General features: G+C 39.7%; 1 protein-coding gene across 3 annotated transcripts in view; it reads right to left on the reverse strand.

Moving 5' to 3' along the window:
• Positions 1-3,033, reverse strand: part of LOC135239756 (ras-specific guanine nucleotide-releasing factor RalGPS1-like) — a 126,586-nt gene extending 123,553 nt beyond the window's left edge. Inside the window, exons 1-2 of one of the 3 annotated variants that reach the window (XM_064308692.1) lie at positions 2,871-3,033; positions 2,558-2,625 (exon numbers count right to left, since the gene is read on the reverse strand). The gene's annotated coding sequence lies outside the window, so the exon portion shown is untranslated. The other 2 variants (XM_064308690.1, XM_064308691.1) reach the window with 2 other exon arrangements.
• Between the last annotated feature and the right edge of the window lie 3,397 nt (positions 3,034-6,430).

A 6,430-nucleotide genomic window follows, 5' to 3' on the forward strand; every position in this document is an offset into this window, starting at 1 on the left:
GCATGCAGCCTTGAGTGACACCCCTGCGACAGGCTTTCCTACGAAGGTTACGCACAACTAAAATTGCCCATTGAATGCCTAAAAGACACCGTGTGAAACGAGAGCAGACACACAAAGGTGTGTCTCTAACTCTCCTTTTTTTCTTTTTTTGGGGTATCGCTTTCAAAATCATTCATAGCTGCTTAATGTGTTGTTGGTAAATGGTAAATGGACTGCTTATCATGGCTGCTTTTGCCAAAGCGCTTTACTGTTCATGCCCTTCATTGCAGCAGCAGTTAGGTGATTTGAGTGCTTGCTCAAGGCACAACTGAAATGCCCATTGGTAGAGTTTGAACGCAACCCCGACGCCAAAATCGGTCTTACCTCCTTTTCTATTTCGGCCCGTATTATATTCATTGTATATTTTGTTATACTGAGCATGCTTTAAAGTGAAACCCTTTTCAGTTTTCCTAATGCGGAGGTATTTGTTTAGAAGTGATTCGTAGAAGCTTTCTGCAAAAGTTTACTGTGCATCCTTAAAAAGTTAAACCTTTTTCAACATTTATTATGCTAAGGTCTTGCTTCACAATCCACACACAGATCCTTAATGCATCCTACTGTACCTACTTTAAAGCGAAACCAGTTTCAGCTTCACTAAAGCTAAGGTATAATCTGTATAGATGCTAATTGTAGTAGTATGCTGGTTAAAGTAAAGCCATTAACACTCATAATTTGAGGTATGGTTTTCTGAACAATTTATGGCGCACCTTTTATACGAGATATATTGAGTGCCATTGTAACAGGAGTCAAGACTCCATGGCTCTGGCAAAACCTTCAGAAAGCACACCTTCTAAAGAGCTTCATCTCACTGTATAGAATTTTAATCAAGAACTTCTGAAGCAATACTGGAAGTGTATGATTGTTTTAACTGTGGGTATTCTTCGTCTTTATTCTGTATCATCAATGTCCGTTATTGTATTCTTTCCCATATTCATTGAGCTGCCCTCTTGGCTACTTAAGGGTTGTAAAATGGATTCTGTATCTCAGTGGGACCTGGTTAAATAAAGACTAAAGGAATAATATTCACAGCACTGACAAATAATCATGCACTCAATCAACCAATCAGTCCACTAATTAAATATTCTATTATCCAATCAAAAGGGAAATCATTCAATTACAGTGCAGTCAATCAAAAGTATGGCAGTTGGCATAGCAGAGACACAACAGCACAGTACATTCCAAAGAGGGGAGGGGGTAGGTGGATACGGTTCAGGTACTATGAAATAGCTCACTGGACACACCATTGTGCACTAAAGTACAATAATATAAGACATTCAGCTGTCCAAAAACCCATTCAGAGACCGATTTCTGATATGACTGGTATAAAACTCCTGTACGAGCCTGTTCTCTGGTCCATTGAATGACTAGTATTCTAGACTCCAGGATCTGTGCTGTTAGGTTAATCAAATTTTTTTACATAATTGTTCAGGTCAAGCAACAATCGTAACGGAACTGCGGTCAAAACAACTTCATATATATTTAGAGTGACATAAACAAACAAGCCTAATCGGCGAAATCAACATATACATTAAATAAAACTGAAACTAAAACTGGCCGAAGAGTTTATTTTCTGTCAATGTGCCAAAAAAAATGAACGTAAATGAGTTGAGACGACGACAGATCTCTACATCACGGATTATCCGATGTTCAAAGCCAGCCAAAGCAGCAGCGGCTATTCCTGCGAAAACAGGACCTAACCATTCACATCACACTTCTGCCGAGGAAAATAACATTCTCATCTGATCATTATTTCTTTGTCAAGGGTTTAATCCCAGGACTTCACCATTACGCCCAAGAGTACATCGTTCGTCCGCATCTTTCTGGCTACAGACGTAGACCCACGGTCCAATGTATCTCGCGCAGTCTACGGTACAGCCTATTTTTATACGGTCTATGAGTACAGCTGACAGAGTAGGATGTCGCGCGCCTTAAAATGCAGACGGCATGCCTTAAAATGCACCCTACGCGAGGCTGTTCCAAATCTTGTCAAATATTTAATAAGAAAATAAGACATTTCAAAATTGCACGGTTCTATTATTTCGCATGCGCAAGAAAAAAACAAACTGTCATGCTCATCAGGTTACAACCGCATATTTTTTTTTACTATTTTCAACTAGCAACGTGCTGCATTTGCAATAAATACTGTTCCGGATCTTGTCAGATTCGACTGTACATGCGGGTAGCATTATAGACTATTATTGCTAACACATACATAATTTTTAAAGACAAGACATGCTGATGTATAGGCTAGATAATCGTAAAACAAAGCAAAACTAAGTTTCAGGGATGTATTCATTTAACGGCTGGAAGACTAAAGGTAAATCCCTGCGACTGTGATACAAATGCAAATTAGGTTAATCCACCCCTGTACTACTTGTGTCCTGCCGAACCGCTCCCGTAAAGTGACGCAGGCTAATCGCTAGATGTTTGTAGTGTCCTAGTGCGCATAAAACATAAATAGATTTCACAAAAATGCTTCTGCTGTTGTACGTGTCTGAAGCAAAGGTTACACAATTACCTTCCCAATAACGTGGGTCAGTCCTTCCAGAAACCGGTCAGGACGAACCTCTGCCCGCCTAGCAAAGTCTGGAGTCAGTGACAGCCGGTGGAAGAAAGACACTCGGAATAATCAAGCTGTATTTGTGATTTGTGCTCCATAAATTACTGATATTTCAGTAGACACGTATTCCTTAAAGTAAACGATCAGAGCGAGTCCGATGCAAAATCGATCCGAGTCAGGGACATGTTATAGCCTACGCTCCATCCACACTGCGCATTTGATACTGTGGTGTTACGCATATAAAAAATAAACATAAGGAAAACATAGATACCTTAAATCCTAAGGTGGGCAGTACCGCCAAATCCCAGACGGCCTTCACACAGTCCTTCCCATGAGAAGGCACAACCAACCGCGGAGTTAATTATCCAGGTCTAACGTGTAAAGTGTCAATCAGTGCGCAGGTGCTCACTTCTCGCGTCACACCAGCCTTGCCGTGCTTGAGTGACGTTTATGCTAATATTTACCCACGTAACGTGTTGCGCCCGCAAGCACATGCTTGTGTGTATGTTTTTACAGGAAAACAACAAATTGAAACCATTGTTTACAAATGTTCAAAACACAAAAGATACTGCGGCGGTGTGGTTTACAAACGACAACGTAGACATCATCTCGCAATTCAGCATAACTTCGTCTAATTTGAGAGAAGCAGTTTATAGAAACAGAGCGCAAACAAGGTCGTGCATTTCTACACGAGCCGTTTCGTCCGGTGCTGCTGATTTGATCTATTTTATCTGCTTGGCAGTAATTCTTTTGGGGCTGGTTGAAATCATACAAACACGATGCACCCAAATACCGACCAAAAAAAAAAAATCAGACGAAACCTTAAAACAAATAGGGACATTCAGAAGTTTAAACTGATGCGCCTAAAAATAAGATGTAAATTTTCATATTTTATTATAATACTATTGTATTCATGGAGGAAGAAAATACATTTTATAATTGCTAGGGCGTATTAAGCGTCACTTGCCCGTTTAAAATGAAGACTAATCAAAACAGTTTATGACTGAATATCAACAGCAACAAACAGAAAACACGTCGCATGAGGTCTGCGGTAGGCTACGTCAAACAAAGGCGCTCATAGTTTTTTGTCTTTTCCAGGCTAGTGTTTGTTATATTAACTTGACTTAGACACAGCACGCCAACCCTTTTTCGTATTAATGCACATCCATGACTAGAATTTACAGATCTGTGCGAAACAAATTGAGAAATGTAACACTACGTATTTTTTAAGGAGAGCAATGCGCCACACGAATAAAGACTGCGCCCGGGCCATCATCTAAGGCTGAAGGGTACATTAAATAATTAGAATGGCCTTCCCACATCTGCTGCAGCTGAGACTCCAAAAAAGGTGACCGCTCCATATGTCGACTTCAACAGGGACAGCACCTGCTGCTGATGATGACACAATGTACAATCTAGTTTTTTTTTTTTTTTTTTTTTGAGGGAGGAGGGGGGGTTATGACCTTGAAAATCCCCAAATTACAGCTCTAGCTTAAGGTACCAGCTTTGGGGAAAGTAAAAGCATAACTAAAACTGAATAGCCTACGTTCTGAAAAGCAAAAGCAGCTATTTCAGAAAACCTCCAATTTATTTGTAATCTGGAAACACTGAAATGAGCATCCGTAAATTGCTCCTTGCTGCCCTCTGCTGTTAAAACATTCGCAATACAACACAATTGTGCATTCATAGCTGTAACATTAGTCCACCTGCTGCCCCTTTACATTAATGCAATCTTTAAAAAATAAATTCTAAAGCAGTACTTAATTCTAGTCAGATATCAGGACACAAACATCGCTTGTTGAGCATTTTTATTTTACAAATGCAATTTTCTCCATTGTTATTTTTCTGTCATAAAAAAGCAAGTTACAAGCTTTAGAACAAAATTCATTAGAAAAAAAAAGCAGCACAATGTTTTCTCACAAAAGAAAAAAAACTGTAGAATGGTTATGCGCAAAATATATCATTTGAATATATATTTTTAAATTTCATGCTATAAAACACAAATAGCAAGTTATCGATACAGCAACAAACAACTCTAGCTAGCTTAACTTGTTTCATAGATGTATATAAAACAAAAACAGAATACAAAAAAAAAAAAAAAAAAATGTAGTTCTGAGGTTTGTTGTTGAATTGTGAGGTTACCGGTATAGTGGAGTTGGAGGGAGACGGGCACATATCTGTCCTGATGATACATTCTCTGCTTGTCAGGTACAGCAAGGACGCTTTCAGCTTGCAGTGTGGTCATGTCAGGCCGTGGCTAAATATGGTAAATAGTGAATGTAAAACCTTTACTATGATATTTTGTTGGTACTTCTCTTTTCCCCTTTGAATGCAGTACTCAAAAACATGCAGCTCCTGCAAAGGACATTTCTGGTTGCAGAATAATAAAAGGGTGAGAAAGGGCACGCATCGCTTCAGAATTATGAAACGGTAAAGAATCTAGAAAAATTTGTTGAATTAATCTGTCCCACGGCTGAAATTTCACCAATGCATCCTGTAATATATGCAGCATAGTCAATGAACAGAGGTAGAAAAAAAATATTATACCAGAAAACTGTAATGTGTAGGCTACAAGAAATGAGACTAAACTGAAAGGATGCTGAAAATATCTGAACATTCTGAATGAGAAGGGCCATCTTATTTCAGTTAGTGATTACAAAGTTGATGGGGGACTTTTCTTTTAGACAAATGTACATTTCTGTAAAGAAAATAAAATTTTTTAAGAATTACAAAAAGAGTGGGGAATACCAGTCCTGCATACAGCGGCAGATGATAACGTGTCTTCCCTACTGAAGAATAAGAGCACAATTTTTTCGAGACGTTACACGGCCAAAGCAGACTTCTCATAGCTCCCACGCAGACCCTGAGATCGGCGGCTTAATTCCGCGTCACTAGGCCAGCAAGCCGGAGAAATACATTGATTAATGTTGGCTCGCGGTGCTGGACGCGGGAAATTCGACTTGTGGCGGCAGAAATCGCACCACCATTGTTCATTATGTTACACTACAATACGGTCGCGACGTAATGATTTCACACATTATAGCCCTTTAAAACGTTTATCATTTATTTTATTCTTCAGCAGCCGTAAGTGCATGATCTCTAGCCCTTTGTTCGTTTAAATGTCATTGTCTCTCGCTCTAGATGTCCGTTATGATGGTTAAGCATTAGCCTTGGAGTAAATTAAACGGGGAACGGGCAAGTCGGTCCCCTTTTCGGTCTTCAAAAACTCGTTCTGAAACGGGTGTGCCCCTCTCCCTCGCCCTCTGTTTACATTTGACACAAGAGATGGAGGTGCAATTTTTAACCCACTGACCTTGGAGCACTAAAATGGACAATAGCTCCCTCTGCTGGACAGTCTGCAGAGCCACAAGTTACAAGCTGACAGGCACGAGTGCCAAGTGTGTGGTTAAAAACTGCACCTTTGTTTGCACTGTCACTCAACCTGTCCAGACATTCACAAAAACATATAAAAATATAAAGCAATATATTAATCCCCACCCCCAAAAAACCCTTGCTAAAAAAAAAAAAACTTCAAATAGCTCCCTGACAACTTTAAGAACGTTTCCATTTTGTTAAATATGCAACAACCAGTTTCACGACCCTTGTCTGTTAGTAACAGCACGCCCAGTTTAAAGAAAAAAAAGTTATTGCTTCTGTTGCAGACGCAGTACTTAAATATTCAATCAAGAATGCATTGGAAGACTGCACCAGTTGTAGTTGCTGAAGGTCTGCACCAGTGTCTGTACACTACCTCAAGCCTGACAGTAAAAACAGGGCTGGGCTGTCACTCAAACATAGTCTGACCACAATCCCATCAGAATAGTTCCAGGT

The sequence above is a fragment of the Anguilla rostrata genome, chromosome 14 (assembly GCF_018555375.3).
Source record: "Anguilla rostrata isolate EN2019 chromosome 14, ASM1855537v3, whole genome shotgun sequence".
NCBI lineage: Eukaryota > Metazoa > Chordata > Actinopteri > Anguilliformes > Anguillidae > Anguilla > Anguilla rostrata.